This window comes from Triturus cristatus, chromosome 12 (genome assembly GCF_964204655.1).
Source record: "Triturus cristatus chromosome 12, aTriCri1.1, whole genome shotgun sequence".
Taxonomy (NCBI): Eukaryota; Metazoa; Chordata; class Amphibia; order Caudata; family Salamandridae; genus Triturus; species Triturus cristatus.
The window spans coordinates 660,546,041-660,562,607 of NC_140595.1; the positions used below are offsets into that span (position 1 = coordinate 660,546,041).

Below are 16,567 nucleotides of genomic sequence, written 5' to 3' on the forward strand. Positions count from 1 at the left end.
GACTCACATGCTTGCATGTTATCATGACTATTAAAAATACAGTCCAAACGGAATAGATTCTATAATTGTCCTATAACATATGCTCTGTCTATTCAAAACCCCATAGAATTATATCTTGACAGTTCTGACAAAGTCTAGGGGAATCTTATGAATATTTGTAATTAGCACATAGTAAGAATTTCCCAAAAATGAAATGTAGGTCCCTGATTGGGGGAAGACGTGGAATGTGAGATCTTGCCTCAGCTGTTTTTTTCTTTTTTAGGTACAGTATATTGACACTTCAGTACCTTTTGTGAAGCAAGGTTTCAGATGGGGGTGTAGGGCAGACGAGGTGGCCGAGTGGTTAAGGCGATGGACTGCTAATCCATTGTGCTCTGCACGCGTGGGTTCGAATCCCACCTTCGTCGGAAAGCCATCAGAGTCTCTTTTGATGGCCAGCATTTCTTGTAGTATAATTACACTCTCTTTCAAGACAGAGCCAGGATCCGCTAGATGGGATCATCTGACTGTTCCATTTTAACAAATATGTCAAATAAAGTGAAGTATTTTGTGCGTAATAGAAATTAGATCTTTCATGGAGTTTCCAGAGGATTGCCTTTCACTCACTCCTGGCTTATTAACCAGTTTGGATAAATAGATTGATAAGAAAGCAGCTCTTACTCCTAAAGTTTAGGCCGTCTCAAATGAATGACTGTTAACATATGTCTGCCCCACAGAGACAGATCATTTCTAATAAGTGGGTTCTCTATATGTCACTGATTGCAGACATACTAACTAGAGCTATCGGTATGGTCTTGAATGCGAAAACTCTTATTTTCTCATATGAAAATGTAGTTTTTCATACTTCCAAAAAAAGTGCCTTAAGCATGGTCTTCAATGTGTGCGCGCACGTGGACATTCATATGCAACTACGTTTCCATACAGAGTCTCAAAATCATAGATATATTCATACCTCAGTAAGAATACATGTTGCAATTTACATCCTGCGTGCAGACTGGCCTTGTAGCTCAGTGGCAGAGCACTGGTCTTGTAAACCAGGGGTCATGAGTTCAAGCCTCATCAGGGCCTTTTTACATGAGTCTTTCTGTATGTTGTTTTCAAGTCATTCTTCCCTGGAGTCACACCTTGCTTTAGGATTGCTTATTGCCAAGCTTCCCTTTCCTGCTTTCATATTATCAAGAAAATATCATGAAGATCATTGAATTATAAATTATTGCCTCAGCCCTTCCGATCGCCTGACGAACGCCTGACAAACGCCATTCTCACCCTGCCGGGCAAAGCCAAATAAGCCATGCATATTTACAGTTCCTTTGAAAGGCAGAGCGAGGACTAGGACCTCTGTTCCGACTGAATCTGCATCCACAGAAAGGATGTTATAAGGCCCTACAAATTTCACCAAGGAGATGTGAAAGTCTTCCCCCATAAAATACTTTTTTCCCAGATACCCCGGCTCTTAGGCAAATGAGGTTACTCCTCAAAACCCCACCCCCACTCACCATAAATATCCTTCTCTCCTGCTGTCCATTCAAATGATACAAGGTATCTTGTACATAGAGAGAAAGGGAGAATAGGCAGACTTGCTTCAAAGATTTGGTGACCTTGGATGGGTGGGTTGAATGAAGAAGTGAACCTGATTTCTGGGAAAGGAGTATCGAGATGAAGATGAGGAAAAGTGAACATGGACCACATTCATAGGTTAGAGAAATACATTTAATAGGTTGAATGGTTTTGAAAAGTGAACTTCGAGCAGTAATTGTTGTTTTTTAAACTGCAAAGAAATTAAAAATGAATGTGGGATTGGAGGCACACTCTGAGCAGAAAAGCACCATAAGCTGCTATGGTGCAACTCAAGATGGTGAATAGAACCTTTAATATGATGATGCTCTTCTTTTGCTAGTTTTTTCGAGTCACCTTTTATTGTAAGTAGCTGATACAGCATTTTTTGCAGCTCTTCAGTTTATGGTTATCATGTGAGAACACTGTTTTCATCATATTTATTATTCTACAAATGTATTTTTAAATGCACTGATGTGGTGTTTGCATGAAATGCAAGATGGCACATCATGAAATGTTTAAACTGAGCATCGCGGAGGATATGTGATATTTGGCACCCAGAGGAGTAGGACACGTAGATCCTATAAGAAGTAAAGACTCTCTAGCAAGGGCCGTCCATACTCTGAGTTTAAACTTTACTTTTTGAGAAATGGTTTATGAAAAACAACACGGCTGCTCCAGGTGAGGCTCGAACTCACAACCTCGGCATGGCTCAGTGCAAGTACTGCTGTATAAGTACCGCGCGCTAACCGATTGCGCCACTGGAGCTCTCTCTTTTCACATCTCCCCAGGTGAGCCATCTACAGCTGACCAAGTAGATGACAGACACTGCTCCATCATTCACTGTGCAAGATCGACTCACATGCTAGCATGTTATCATGACTATTAAAAATACAGTCCAAACGGAATAGATTCTATAATTGTCCTATAACATATGCTCTGTCTATTCAAAACCCCATAGAATTATATCTTGACAGTTCTGACAAAGTCTAGGGGAATCTTATGAATATTTGTAATTAGCACATAGTAAGAATTTCCCAAAAATGAAATGTAGGTCCCTGATTGGGGGAAGACGTGGAATGTGAGATCTTGCCTCAGCTGTTTTTTTCTTTTTTAGGTACAGTATATTGACACTTCAGTACCTTTTGTGAAGCAAGGTTTCAGATGGGGCTGTAGGGCAGACGAGGTGGCCGAGTGGTTAAGGCGATGGACTGCTAATCCATTGTGCTCTGCACGCGTGGGTTCGAATCCCACCTTCGTCGGAAAGCCATCAGAGTCTCTTTTGATGGCCAGCATTTCTTGTAGTATAATTACACTCTCTTTCAAGACAGAGCCAGGATCCGCTAGATGGGATCATCTGACTGTTCCATTTTAACAAATATGTCAAATAAAGTGAAGTATTTTGTGCGTAATAGAAATTAGATCTTTCATGGAGTTTCCAGAGGATTGCCTTTCACTCACTCCTGGCTTATTAACCAGTTTGGATAAATAGATTGATAAGAAAGCAGCTCTTACTCCTAAAGTTTAGGCCGTCTCAAATGAATGACTGTTAACATATGTCTGCCCCACAGAGACAGATCATTTCTAATAAGTGGGTTCTCTATATGTCACTGATTGCAGACATACTAACTAGAGCTATCGGTATGGTCTTGAATGCGAAAACTCTTATTTTCTCATATGAAAATGTAGTTTTTCATACTTCCAAAAAAAGTGCCTTAAGCATGGTCTTCAATGTGTGCGCGCACGTGGACATTCATATGCAACTACGTTTCCATACAGAGTCTCAAAATCATAGATATATTCATACCTCAGTAAGAATACATGTTGCAATTTACATCCTGCGTGCAGACTGGCCTTGTAGCTCAGTGGCAGAGCACTGGTCTTGTAAACCAGGGGTCATGAGTTCAAGCCTCATCAGGGCCTTTTTACATGAGTCTTTCTGTATGTTGTTTTCAAGTCATTCTTCCCTGGAGTCACACCTTGCTTTAGGATTGCTTATTGCCAAGCTTCCCTTTCCTGCTTTCATATTATCAAGAAAATATCATGAAGATCATTGAATTATAAATTATTGCCTCACCCCTTCCGATCGCCTGACGAACGCCAGACCAACGCCATTCTCACCCTGCCGGGCAAAGCCAAATAAGCCATGCATATTTACAGTTCCTTTGAAAGGCAGAGCGAGGACTAGGACCTCTGTTCCGACTGAATCTGCATCCACAGAAAGGATGTTATAAGGCCCTACAAATTTCACCAAGGAGATGTGAAAGTCTTCCCCCATAAAATACTTTTTTCCCAGATACCCCGGCTCTTAGGCAAATGAGGTTACTCCTCAAAACCCCACCCCCACTCACCATAAATATCCTTCTCTCCTGCTGTCCATTCAAATGATACAAGGTATCTTGTACATAGAGAGAAAGGGAGAATAGGCAGACTTGCTTCAAAGATTTGGTGACCTTGGATGGGTGGGTTGAATGAAGAAGTGAACCTGGTTTCTGGGAAAGGAGTATCGAGATGAAGATGAGGAAAAGTGAACATGGACCACATTCATAGGTTAGAGAAATACATTTAATAGGTTGAATGGTTTTGAAAAGTGAACTTCGAGCAGTAATTGTTGTTTTTTAAACTGCAAAGAAATTAAAAATGAATGTGGGATTGGAGGCACACTCTGAGCAGAAAAGCACCATAAGCTGCTATGGTGCAACTCAAGATGGTGAATAGAACCTTTAATATGATGATGCTCTTCTTTTGCTAGTTTTTTCGAGTCACCTTTTATTGTAAGTAGCTGATACAGCATTTTTTGCAGCTCTTCAGTTTATGGTTATCATGTGAGAACACTGTTTTCATCATATTTATTATTCTACAAATGTATTTTTAAATGCACTGATGTGGTGTTTGCATGAAATGCAAGATGGCACATCATGGAATGTTTAAACTGAGCATCGCGGAGGATATGTGATATTTGGCACCCAGAGGAGTAGGACACGTAGATCCTATAAGAAGTAAAGACTCTCTAGCAAGGGCCGTCCATACTCTGAGTTTAAACTTTACTTTTTGTGAAATGGTTTATGAAAAACAACACGGCTGCTCCAGGTGAGGCTCGAACTCACAACCTCGGCATGGCTCAGTGCAAGTACTGCTGTATAAGTACCGCGCGCTAACCGATTGCGCCACTGGAGCTCTCTCTTTTCACATCTCCCCAGGTGAGCCATCTACAGCTGACCAAGTAGATGACAGACACTGCTCCATCATTCACTGTGCAAGATCGACTCACATGCTTGCATGTTATCATGACTATTAAAAATACAGTCCAAACGGAATAGATTCTATAATTGTCCTATAACATATGCTCTGTCTATTCAAAACCCCATAGAATTATATCTTGACAGTTCTGACAAAGTCTAGGGGAATCTTATGAATATTTGTAATTAGCACATAGTAAGAATTTCCCAAAAATGAAATGTAGGTCCCTGATTGGGGGAAGACGTGGAATGTGAGATCTTGCCTCAGCTGTTTTTTTCTTTTTTAGGTACAGTATATTGACACTTCAGTACCTTTTGTGAAGCAAGGTTTCAGATGGGGCTGTAGGGCAGACGAGGTGGCCGAGTGGTTAAGGCGATGGACTGCTAATCCATTGTGCTCTGCACGCGTGGGTTCGAATCCCACCTTTGTCGGAAAGCCATCAGAGTCTCTTTTGATGGCCAGCATTTCTTGTAGTATAATTACACTCTCTTTCAAGACAGAGCCAGGATCCGCTAGATGGGATCATCTGACTGTTCCATTTTAACAAATATGTCAAATAAAGTGAAGTATTTTGTGCGTAATAGAAATTAGATCTTTCATGGAGTTTCCAGAGGATTGCCTTTCACTCACTCCTGGCTTATTAACCAGTTTGGATAAATAGATTGATAAGAAAGCAGCTCTTACTCCTAAAGTTTAGGCCGTCTCAAATGAATGACTGTTAACATATGTCTGCCCCACAGAGACAGATCATTTCTAATAAGTGGGTTCTCTATATGTCACTGATTGCAGACATACTAACTAGAGCTATCGGTATGGTCTTGAATGCGAAAACTCTTATTTTCTCATATGAAAATGTAGTTTTTCATACTTCCAAAAAAAGTGCCTTAAGCATGGTCTTCAATGTGTGCGCGCACGTGGACATTCATATGCAACTACGTTTCCATACAGAGTCTCAAAATCATAGATATATTCATACCTCAGTAAGAATACATGTTGCAATTTACATCCTGCGTGCAGACTGGCCTTGTAGCTCAGTGGCAGAGCACTGGTCTTGTAAACCAGGGGTCATGAGTTCAAGCCTCATCAGGGCCTTTTTACATGAGTCTTTCTGTATGTTGTTTTCAAGTCATTCTTCCCTGGAGTCACACCTTGCTTTAGGATTGCTTATTGCCAAGCTTCCCTTTCCTGCTTTCATATTATCAAGAAAATATCATGAAGATCATTGAATTATAAATTATTGCCTCAGCCCTTCCGATCGCCTGACGAACGCCTGACAAACGCCATTCTCACCCTGCCGGGCAAAGCCAAATAAGCCATGCATATTTACAGTTCCTTTGAAAGGCAGAGCGAGGACTAGGACCTCTGTTCCGACTGAATCTGCATCCACAGAAAGGATGTTATAAGGCCCTACAAATTTCACCAAGGAGATGTGAAAGTCTTCCCCCATAAAATACTTTTTTTCCCAGATACCCCGGCTCTTAGGCAAATGAGGTTACTCCTCAAAACCCCACCCCCACTCACCATAAATATCCTTCTCTCCTGCTGTCCATTCAAATGATACAAGGTATCTTGTACATAGAGAGAAAGGGAGAATAGGCAGACTTGCTTCAAAGATTTGGTGACCTTGGATGGGTGGGTTGAATGAAGAAGTGAACCTGATTTCTGGGAAAGGAGTATCGAGATGAAGATGAGGAAAAGTGAACATGGACCACATTCATAGGTTAGAGAAATACATTTAATAGGTTGAATGGTTTTGAAAAGTGAACTTCGAGCAGTAATTGTTGTTTTTTAAACTGCAAAGAAATTAAAAATGAATGTGGGATTGGAGGCACACTCTGAGCAGAAAAGCACCATAAGCTGCTATGGTGCAACTCAAGATGGTGAATAGAACCTTTAATATGATGATGCTCTTCTTTTGCTAGTTTTTTCGAGTCACCTTTTATTGTAAGTAGCTGATACAGCATTTTTTGCAGCTCTTCAGTTTATGGTTATCATGTGAGAACACTGTTTTCATCATATTTATTATTCTACAAATGTATTTTTAAATGCAGTGATGTGGTGTTTGCATGAAATGCAAGATGGCACATCATGGAATGTTTAAACTGAGCATCGCGGAGGATATGTGATATTTGGCACCCAGAGGAGTAGGACACGTAGATCCTATAAGAAGTAAAGACTCTCTAGCAAGGGCCGTCCATACTCTGAGTTTAAACTTTACTTTTTGTGAAATGGTTTATGAAAAACAACACGGCTGCTCCAGGTGAGGCTCGAACTCACAACCTCGGCATGGCTCAGTGCAAGTACTGCTGTATAAGTACCGCGCGCTAACCGATTGCGCCACTGGAGCTCTCTCTTTTCACATCTCCCCAGGTGAGCCATCTACAGCTGACCAAGTAGATGACAGACACTGCTCCATCATTCACTGTGCAAGATCGACTCACATGCTTGCATGTTATCATGACTATTAAAAATACAGTCCAAACGGAATAGATTCTATAATTGTCCTATAACATATGCTCTGTCTATTCAAAACCCCATAGAATTATATCTTGACAGTTCTGACAAAGTCTAGGGGAATCTTATGAATATTTGTAATTAGCACATAGTAAGAATTTCCCAAAAATGAAATGTAGGTCCCTGATTGGGGGAAGACGTGGAATGTGAGATCTTGCCTCAGCTGTTTTTTTCTTTTTTAGGTACAGTATATTGACACTTCAGTACCTTTTGTGAAGCAAGGTTTCAGATGGGGCTGTAGGGCAGACGAGGTGGCCGAGTGGTTAAGGCGATGGACTGCTAATCCATTGTGCTCTGCACGCGTGGGTTCGAATCCCACCTTCGTCGGAAAGCCATCAGAGTCTCTTTTGATGGCCAGCATTTCTTGTAGTATAATTACACTCTCTTTCAAGACAGAGCCAGGAACCCGCTAGATGGGATCATCTGACTGTTCCATTTTAACAAATATGTCAAATAAAGTGAAGTATTTTGTGCGTAATAGAAATTAGATCTTTCATGGAGTTTCCAGAGGATTGCCTTTCACTCACTCCTGGCTTATTAACCAGTTTGGATAAATAGATTGATAAGAAAGCAGCTCTTACTCCTAAAGTTTAGGCCGTCTCAAATGAATGACTGTTAACATATGTCTGCCCCACAGAGACAGATCATTTCTAATAAGTGGGTTCTCTATATGTCACTGATTGCAGACATACTAACTAGAGCTATCGGTATGGTCTTGAATGCGAAAACTCTTATTTTCTCATATGAAAATGTAGTTTTTCATACTTCCAAAAAAAGTGCCTTAAGCATGGTCTTCAATGTGTGCGCGCACGTGGACATTCATATGCAACTACGTTTCCATACAGAGTCTCAAAATCATAGATATATTCATACCTCAGTAAGAATACATGTTGCAATTTACATCCTGCGTGCAGACTGGCCTTGTAGCTCAGTGGCAGAGCACTGGTCTTGTAAACCAGGGGTCATGAGTTCAAGCCTCATCAGGGCCTTTTTACATGAGTCTTTCTGTATGTTGTTTTCAAGTCATTCTTCCCTGGAGTCACACCTTGCTTTAGGATTGCTTATTGCCAAGCTTCCCTTTCCTGCTTTCATATTATCAAGAAAATATCATGAAGATCATTGAATTATAAATTATTGCCTCAGCCCTTCCGATCGCCTGACGAACGCCTGACAAACGCCATTCTCACCCTGCCGGGCAAGCCCTGCCGGGCAAAGCCAAATAAGCCATGCATATTTACAGTTCCTTTGAAAGGCAGAGCGAGGACTAGGACCTCTGTTCCAACTGAATCTGCATCCACAGAAAGGATGTTATAAGGCCCTACAAATTTCACCAAGGAGATGTGAAAGTCTTCCCCCATAAAATACTTTTTTTCCCAGATACCCCGGCTCTTAGGCAAACGAGGTTACTCCTCAAAACCCCACCCCCACTCACCATAAATATCCTTCTCTCCTGCTGTCCATTCAAATGATACAAGGTATCTTGTACATAGAGAGAAAGGGAGAATAGGCAGACTTGCTTCAAAGATTTGGTGACCTTGGATGGGTGGGTTGAATGAAGAAGTGAACCTGGTTTCTGGGAAAGGAGTATCGAGATGAAGATGAGGAAAAGTGAACATGGACCACATTCATAGGTTAGAGAAATACATTTAATAGGTTGAATGGTTTTGAAAAGTGAACTTCGAGCAGTAATTGTTGTTTTTTAAACTGCAAAGAAATTAAAAATGAATGTGGGATTGGAGGCACACTCTGAGCAGAAAAGCACCATAAGCTGCTATGGTGCAACTCAAGATGGTGAATAGAACCTTTAATATGATGATGCTCTTCTTTTGCTAGTTTTTTCGAGTCACCTTTTATTGTAAGTAGCTGATACAGCATTTTTTGCAGCTCCTCAGTTTATGGTTATCATGTGAGAACACTGTTTTCATCATATTTATTATTCTACAAATGTATTTTTAAATGCACTGATGTGGTGTTTGCATGAAATGCAAGATGGCACATCATGGAATGTTTAAACTGAGCATCGCGGAGGATATGTGATATTTGGCACCCAGAGGAGTAGGACACGTAGATCCTATAAGAAGTAAAGACTCTCTAGCAAGGGCCGTCCATACTCTGAGTTTAAACTTTACTTTTTGTGAAATGGTTTATGAAAAACAACACGGCTGCTCCAGGTGAGGCTCGAACTCACAACCTCGGCATGGCTCAGTGCAAGTACTGCTGTATAAGTACCGCGCGCTAACCGATTGCGCCACTGGAGCTCTCTCTTTTCACATCTCCCCAGGTGAGCCATCTACAGCTGACCAAGTAGATGACAGACACTGCTCCATCATTCACTGTGCAAGATCGACTCACATGCTAGCATGTTATCATGACTATTAAAAATACAGTCCAAACGGAATAGATTCTATAATTGTCCTATAACATATGCTCTGTCTATTCAAAACCCCATAGAATTATATCTTGACAGTTCTGACAAAGTCTAGGGGAATCTTATGAATATTTGTAATTAGCACATAGTAAGAATTTCCCAAAAATGAAATGTAGGTCCCTGATTGGGGGAAGACGTGGAATGTGAGATCTTGCCTCAGCTGTTTTTTTCTTTTTTAGGTACAGTATATTGACACTTCAGTACCTTTTGTGAAGCAAGGTTTCAGATGGGGCTGTAGGGCAGACGAGGTGGCCGAGTGGTTAAGGCGATGGACTGCTAATCCATTGTGCTCTGCACGCGTGGGTTCGAATCCCACCTTCGTCGGAAAGCCATCAGAGTCTCTATTGATGGCCAGCATTTCTTGTAGTATAATTACACTCTCTTTCAAGACAGAGCCAGGATCCGCTAGATGGGATCATCTGACTGTTCCATTTTAACAAATATGTCAAATAAAGTGAAGTATTTTGTGCGTAATAGAAATTAGATCTTTCATGGAGTTTCCAGAGGATTGCCTTTCACTCACTCCTGGCTTATTAACCAGTTTGGATAAATAGATTGATAAGAAAGCAGCTCTTACTCCTAAAGTTTAGGCCGTCTCAAATGAATGACTGTTAACATATGTCTGCCCCACAGAGACAGATCATTTCTAATAAGTGGGTTCTCTATATGTCACTGATTGCAGACATACTAACTAGAGCTATCGGTATGGTCTTGAATGCGAAAACTCTTATTTTCTCATATGAAAATGTAGTTTTTCATACTTCCAAAAAAAGTGCCTTAAGCATGGTCTTCAATGTGTACGCGCACGTGGACATTCATATGCAACTACGTTTCCATACAGAGTCTCAAAATCATAGATATATTCATACCTCAGTAAGAATACATGTTGCAATTTACATCCTGCGTGCAGACTGGCCTTGTAGCTCAGTGGCAGAGCACTGGTCTTGTAAACCAGGGGTCATGAGTTCAAGCCTCATCAGGGCCTTTTTACATGAGTCTTTCTGTATGTTGTTTTCAAGTCATTCTTCCCTGGAGTCACACCTTGCTTTAGGATTGCTTATTGCCAAGCTTCCCTTTCCTGCTTTCATATTATCAAGAAAATATCATGAAGATCATTGAATTATAAATTATTGCCTCAGCCCTTCCGATCGCCTGACGAACGCCTGACAAACGCCATTCTCACCCTGCCGGGCAAGCCCTGCCGGGCAAAGCCAAATAAGCCATGCATATTTACAGTTCCTTTGAAAGGCAGAGCGAGGACTAGGACCTCTGTTCCGACTGAATCTGCATCCACAGAAAGGATGTTATAAGGCCCTACAAATTTCACCAAGGAGATGTGAAAGTCTTCCCCCATAAAATACTTTTTTTCCCAGATACCCCGGCTCTTAGGCAAATGAGGTTACTCCTCAAAACCCCACCCCCACTCACCATAAATATCCTTCTCTCCTGCTGTCCATTCAAATGATACAAGGTATCTTGTACATAGAGAGAAAGGGAGAATAGGCAGACTTGCTTCAAAGATTTGGTGACCTTGGATGGGTGGGTTGAATGAAGAAGTGAACCTGGTTTCTGGGAAAGGAGTATCGAGATGAAGATGAGGAAAAGTGAACATGGACCACATTCATAGGTTAGAGAAATACATTTAATAGGTTGAATGGTTTTGAAAAGTGAACTTCGAGCAGTAATTGTTGTTTTTTAAACTGCAAAGAAATTAAAAATGAATGTGGGATTGGAGGCACACTCTGAGCAGAAAAGCACCATAAGCTGCTATGGTGCAACTCAAGATGGTGAATAGAACCTTTAATATGATGATGCTCTTCTTTTGCTAGTTTTTTCGAGTCACCTTTTATTGTAAGTAGCTGATACAGCATTTTTTGCAGCTCTTCAGTTTATGGTTATCATGTGAGAACACTGTTTTCATCATATTTATTATTCTACAAATGTATTTTTAAATGCACTGATGTGGTGTTTGCATGAAATGCAAGATGGCACATCATGGAATGTTTAAACTGAGCATCGCGGAGGATATGTGATATTTGGCACCCAGAGGAGTAGGACACGTAGATCCTATAAGAAGTAAAGACTCTCTAGCAAGGGCCGTCCATACTCTGAGTTTAAACTTTACTTTTTGTGAAATGGTTTATGAAAAACAACACGGCTGCTCCAGGTGAGGCTCGAACTCACAACCTCGGCATGGCTCAGTGCAAGTACTGCTGTATAAGTACCGCGCGCTAACCGATTGCGCCACTGGAGCTCTCTCTTTTCACATCTCCCCAGGTGAGCCATCTACAGCTGACCAAGTAGATGACAGACACTGCTCCATCATTCACTGTGCAAGATCGACTCACATGCTTGCATGTTATCATGACTATTAAAAATACAGTCCAAACGGAATAGATTCTATAATTGTCCTATAACATATGCTCTGTCTATTCAAAACCCCATAGAATTATATCTTGACAGTTCTGACAAAGTCTAGGGGAATCTTATGAATATTTGTAATTAGCACATAGTAAGAATTTCCCAAAAATGAAATGTAGGTCCCTGATTGGGGGAAGACGTGGAATGTGAGATCTTGCCTCAGCTGTTTTTTTCTTTTTTAGGTACAGTATATTGACACTTCAGTACCTTTTGTGAAGCAAGGTTTCAGATGGGGCTGTAGGGCAGACGAGGTGGCCGAGTGGTTAAGGCGATGGACTGCTAATCCATTGTGCTCTGCACGCGTGGGTTCGAATCCCACCTTCGTCGGAAAGCCATCAGAGTCTCTTTTGATGGCCAGCATTTCTTGTAGTATAATTACACTCTCTTTCAAGACAGAGCCAGGAACCCGCTAGATGGGATCATCTGACTGTTCCATTTTAACAAATATGTCAAATAAAGTGAAGTATTTTGTGCGTAATAGAAATTAGATCTTTCATGGAGTTTCCAGAGGATTGCCTTTCACTCACTCCTGGCTTATTAACCAGTTTGGATAAATAGATTGATAAGAAAGCAGCTCTTACTCCTAAAGTTTAGGCCGTCTCAAATGAATGACTGTTAACATATGTCTGCCCCACAGAGACAGATCCTTTCTAATAAGTGGGTTCTCTATATGTCACTGATTGCAGACATACTAACTAGAGCTATCGGTATGGTCTTGAATGCGAAAACTCTTATTTTCTCATATGAAAATGTAGTTTTTCATACTTCCAAAAAAAGTGCCTTAAGCATGGTCTTCAATGTGTGCGCGCACGTGGACATTCATATGCAACTACGTTTCCATACAGAGTCTCAAAATCATAGATATATTCATACCTCAGTAAGAATACATGTTGCAATTTACATCCTGCGTGCAGACTGGCCTTGTTGCTCAGTGGCAGAGCACTGGTCTTGTAAACCAGGGGTCATGAGTTCAAGCCTCATCAGGGCCTTTTTACATGAGTCTTTCTGTATGTTGTTTTCAAGTCATTCTTCCCTGGAGTCACACCTTGCTTTAGGATTGCTTATTGCCAAGCTTCCCTTTCCTGCTTTCATATTATCAAGAAAATATCATGAAGATCATTGAATTATAAATTATTGCCTCAGCCCTTCCGATCGCCTGACGAACGCCTGACAAACGCCATTCTCACCCTGCCGGGCAAGCCCTGCCGGGCAAAGCCAAATAAGCCATGCATATTTACAGTTCCTTTGAAAGGCAGAGCGAGGACTAGGACCTCTGTTCCAACTGAATCTGCATCCACAGAAAGGATGTTATAAGGCCCTACAAATTTCACCAAGGAGATGTGAAAGTCTTCCCCCATAAAATACTTTTTTTCCCAGATACCCCGGCTCTTAGGCAAACGAGGTTACTCCTCAAAACCCCACCCCCACTCACCATAAATATCCTTCTCTCCTGCTGTCCATTCAAATGATACAAGGTATCTTGTACATAGAGAGAAAGGGAGAATGGGCAGACTTGCTTCAAAGATTTGGTGACCTTGGATGGGTGGGTTGAATGAAGAAGTGAACCTGGTTTCTGGGAAAGGAGTATCGAGATGAAGATGAGGAAAAGTGAACATGGACCACATTCATAGGTTAGAGAAATACATTTAATAGGTTGAATGGTTTTGAAAAGTGAACTTCGAGCAGTAATTGTTGTTTTTTAAACTGCAAAGAAATTAAAAATGAATGTGGGATTGGAGGCACACTCTGAGCAGAAAAGCACCATAAGCTGCTATGGTGCAACTCAAGATGGTGAATAGAACCTTTAATATGATGATGCTCTTCTTTTGCTAGTTTTTTCGAGTCACCTTTTATTGTAAGTAGCTGATACAGCATTTTTTGCAGCTCCTCAGTTTATGGTTATCATGTGAGAACACTGTTTTCATCATATTTATTATTCTACAAATGTATTTTTAAATGCACTGATGTGGTGTTTGCATGAAATGCAAGATGGCACATCATGGAATGTTTAAACTGAGCATCGCGGAGGATATGTGATATTTGGCACCCAGAGGAGTAGGACACGTAGATCCTATAAGAAGTAAAGACTCTCTAGCAAGGGCCGTCCATACTCTGAGTTTAAACTTTACTTTTTGTGAAATGGTTTATGAAAAACAACACGGCTGCTCCAGGTGAGGCTCGAACTCACAACCTCGGCATGGCTCAGTGCAAGTACTGCTGTATAAGTACCGCGCGCTAACCGATTGCGCCACTGGAGCTCTCTCTTTTCACATCTCCCCAGGTGAGCCATCTACAGCTGACCAAGTAGATGACAGACACTGCTCCATCATTCACTGTGCAAGATCGACTCACATGCTAGCATGTTATCATGACTATTAAAAATACAGTCCAAACGGAATAGATTCTATAATTGTCCTATAACATATGCTCTGTCTATTCAAAACCCCATAGAATTATATCTTGACAGTTCTGACAAAGTCTAGGGGAATCTTATGAATATTTGTAATTAGCACATAGTAAGAATTTCCCAAAAATGAAATGTAGGTCCCTGATTGGGGGAAGACGTGGAATGTGAGATCTTGCCTCAGCTGTTTTTTTCTTTTTTAGGTACAGTATATTGACACTTCAGTACCTTTTGTGAAGCAAGGTTTCAGATGGGGCTGTAGGGCAGACGAGGTGGCCGAGTGGTTAAGGCGATGGACTGCTAATCCATTGTGCTCTGCACGCGTGGGTTCGAATCCCACCTTCGTCGGAAAGCCATCAGAGTCTCTTTTGATGGCCAGCATTTCTTGTAGTATAATTACACTCTCTTTCAAGACAGAGCCAGGATCCGCTAGATGGGATCATCTGACTGTTCCATTTTAACAAATATGTCAAATAAAGTGAAGTATTTTGTGCGTAATAGAAATTAGATCTTTCATGGAGTTTCCAGAGGATTGCCTTTCACTCACTCCTGGCTTATTAATCAGTTTGGATAAATAGATTGATAAGAAAGCAGCTCTTACTCCTAAAGTTTAGGCCGTCTCAAATGAATGACTGTTAACATATGTCTGCCCCACAGAGACAGATCATTTCTAATAAGTGGGTTCTCTATATGTCACTGATTGCAGACATACTAACTAGAGCTATCGGTATGGTCTTGAATGCGAAAACTCTTATTTTCTCATATGAAAATGTAGTTTTTCATACTTCCAAAAAAAGTGCCTTAAGCATGGTCTTCAATGTGTGCGCGCACGTGGACATTCATATGCAACTACGTTTCCATACAGAGTCTCAAAATCATAGATATATTCATACCTCAGTAAGAATACATGTTGCAATTTACATCCTGCGTGCAGACTGGCCTTGTAGCTCAGTGGCAGAGCACTGGTCTTGTAAACCAGGGGTCATGAGTTCAAGCCTCATCAGGGCCTTTTTACATGAGTCTTTCTGTATGTTGTTTTCAAGTCATTCTTCCCTGGAGTCACACCTTGCTTTAGGATTGCTTATTGCCAAGCTTCCCTTTCCTGCTTTCATATTGTCAAGAAAATATCATGAAGATCATTGAATTATAAATTATTGCCTCACCCCTTCCGATCGCCTGACGAACGCCTGACAAACGCCATTCTCACCCTGCCGGGCAAAGCCAAATAAGCCATGCATATTTACAGTTCCTTTGAAAGGCAGAGCGAGGACTAGGACCTCTGTTCCGACTGAATCTGCATCCACAGAAAGGATGTTATAAGGCCCTACAAATTTCACCAAGGAGATGTGAAAATCTTCCCCCATAAAATACTTTTTTTCCCAGATACCCCGGCTCTTAGGCAAATGAGGTTACTCCTCAAAACCCCACCCCCACTCACCATAAATATCCTTCTCTCCTGCTGTCCATTCAAATGATACAAGGTATCTTGTACATAGAGAGAAAGGGAGAATAGGCAGACTTGCTTCAAAGATTTGGTGACCTTGGATGGGTGGGTTGAATGAAGAAGTGAACCTGGTTTCTGGGAAAGGAGTATCGAGATGAAGATGAGGAAAAGTGAACATGGACCACATTCATAGGTTAGAGAAATACATTTAATAGGTTGAATGGTTTTGAAAAGTGAACTTCGAGCAGTAATTGTTGTTTTTTAAACTGCAAAGAAATTAAAAATGAATGTGGGATTGGAGGCACAATCTGAGCAGAAAAGCACCATAAGCTGCTATGGTGCAACTCAAGATGGTGAATAGAACCTTTAATATGATGATGCTCTTCTTTTGCTAGTTTTTTCGAGTCACCTTTTATTGTAAGTAGCTGATACAGCATTTTTTGCAGCTCTTCAGTTTATGGTTATCATGTGAGAACACTGTTTTCATCATATTTATTATTCTACAAATGTATTTTTAAATGCACTGATGTGGTGTTTGCATGAAATGCAAGATGGCACATCA

At 41.0% G+C, this 16,567-nt stretch overlaps 19 non-coding genes across 19 annotated transcripts; 13 read left to right on the forward strand and 6 right to left on the reverse strand.

Moving 5' to 3' along the window:
- The first annotated feature begins 325 nt into the window (after positions 1-325).
- Positions 326-407, forward strand: TRNAS-GCU (transfer RNA serine (anticodon GCU)). The gene has a single exon. It is a non-coding gene; the product is annotated as a tRNA-Ser (tRNA).
- A 589-nt stretch (positions 408-996) lies between these two features.
- Positions 997-1,068, forward strand: TRNAT-UGU (transfer RNA threonine (anticodon UGU)). The gene has a single exon. It is a non-coding gene; the product is annotated as a tRNA-Thr (tRNA).
- Positions 1,069-2,227: 1,159 nt separating this feature from the next.
- TRNAI-UAU (transfer RNA isoleucine (anticodon UAU)) lies at positions 2,228-2,322 on the reverse strand. Its single transcript has 2 exons — positions 2,285-2,322; positions 2,228-2,263 (listed from the first exon to the last, which is right to left on the reverse strand). It is a non-coding gene; the product is annotated as a tRNA-Ile (tRNA).
- A 412-nt stretch (positions 2,323-2,734) lies between these two features.
- TRNAS-GCU (transfer RNA serine (anticodon GCU)) lies at positions 2,735-2,816 on the forward strand. The gene has a single exon. It is a non-coding gene; the product is annotated as a tRNA-Ser (tRNA).
- Positions 2,817-3,405: 589 nt separating this feature from the next.
- Positions 3,406-3,477, forward strand: TRNAT-UGU (transfer RNA threonine (anticodon UGU)). Its single transcript has one exon. It is a non-coding gene; the product is annotated as a tRNA-Thr (tRNA).
- Positions 3,478-4,636: 1,159 nt separating this feature from the next.
- Positions 4,637-4,731, reverse strand: TRNAI-UAU (transfer RNA isoleucine (anticodon UAU)). The gene is made up of 2 exons: positions 4,694-4,731; positions 4,637-4,672 (listed from the first exon to the last, which is right to left on the reverse strand). It is a non-coding gene; the product is annotated as a tRNA-Ile (tRNA).
- A 412-nt stretch (positions 4,732-5,143) lies between these two features.
- Positions 5,144-5,225, forward strand: TRNAS-GCU (transfer RNA serine (anticodon GCU)). The gene has a single exon. It is a non-coding gene; the product is annotated as a tRNA-Ser (tRNA).
- A 589-nt stretch (positions 5,226-5,814) lies between these two features.
- On the forward strand, positions 5,815-5,886 carry TRNAT-UGU (transfer RNA threonine (anticodon UGU)). The gene has a single exon. It is a non-coding gene; the product is annotated as a tRNA-Thr (tRNA).
- A 1,160-nt stretch (positions 5,887-7,046) lies between these two features.
- Positions 7,047-7,141, reverse strand: TRNAI-UAU (transfer RNA isoleucine (anticodon UAU)). The gene is made up of 2 exons: positions 7,104-7,141; positions 7,047-7,082 (listed from the first exon to the last, which is right to left on the reverse strand). It is a non-coding gene; the product is annotated as a tRNA-Ile (tRNA).
- A 412-nt stretch (positions 7,142-7,553) lies between these two features.
- Positions 7,554-7,635, forward strand: TRNAS-GCU (transfer RNA serine (anticodon GCU)). Its single transcript has one exon. It is a non-coding gene; the product is annotated as a tRNA-Ser (tRNA).
- Positions 7,636-8,225: 590 nt separating this feature from the next.
- On the forward strand, positions 8,226-8,297 carry TRNAT-UGU (transfer RNA threonine (anticodon UGU)). Its single transcript has one exon. It is a non-coding gene; the product is annotated as a tRNA-Thr (tRNA).
- A 1,174-nt stretch (positions 8,298-9,471) lies between these two features.
- Positions 9,472-9,566, reverse strand: TRNAI-UAU (transfer RNA isoleucine (anticodon UAU)). Its single transcript has 2 exons — positions 9,529-9,566; positions 9,472-9,507 (listed from the first exon to the last, which is right to left on the reverse strand). It is a non-coding gene; the product is annotated as a tRNA-Ile (tRNA).
- A 412-nt stretch (positions 9,567-9,978) lies between these two features.
- Positions 9,979-10,060, forward strand: TRNAS-GCU (transfer RNA serine (anticodon GCU)). Its single transcript has one exon. It is a non-coding gene; the product is annotated as a tRNA-Ser (tRNA).
- A 589-nt stretch (positions 10,061-10,649) lies between these two features.
- TRNAT-UGU (transfer RNA threonine (anticodon UGU)) lies at positions 10,650-10,721 on the forward strand. The gene has a single exon. It is a non-coding gene; the product is annotated as a tRNA-Thr (tRNA).
- Positions 10,722-11,895: 1,174 nt separating this feature from the next.
- TRNAI-UAU (transfer RNA isoleucine (anticodon UAU)) lies at positions 11,896-11,990 on the reverse strand. Its single transcript has 2 exons — positions 11,953-11,990; positions 11,896-11,931 (listed from the first exon to the last, which is right to left on the reverse strand). It is a non-coding gene; the product is annotated as a tRNA-Ile (tRNA).
- Positions 11,991-12,402: 412 nt separating this feature from the next.
- On the forward strand, positions 12,403-12,484 carry TRNAS-GCU (transfer RNA serine (anticodon GCU)). Its single transcript has one exon. It is a non-coding gene; the product is annotated as a tRNA-Ser (tRNA).
- Positions 12,485-14,320: 1,836 nt separating this feature from the next.
- TRNAI-UAU (transfer RNA isoleucine (anticodon UAU)) lies at positions 14,321-14,415 on the reverse strand. Its single transcript has 2 exons — positions 14,378-14,415; positions 14,321-14,356 (listed from the first exon to the last, which is right to left on the reverse strand). It is a non-coding gene; the product is annotated as a tRNA-Ile (tRNA).
- A 412-nt stretch (positions 14,416-14,827) lies between these two features.
- Positions 14,828-14,909, forward strand: TRNAS-GCU (transfer RNA serine (anticodon GCU)). Its single transcript has one exon. It is a non-coding gene; the product is annotated as a tRNA-Ser (tRNA).
- Positions 14,910-15,498: 589 nt separating this feature from the next.
- On the forward strand, positions 15,499-15,570 carry TRNAT-UGU (transfer RNA threonine (anticodon UGU)). Its single transcript has one exon. It is a non-coding gene; the product is annotated as a tRNA-Thr (tRNA).
- Positions 15,571-16,567: the final 997 nt, after the last annotated feature.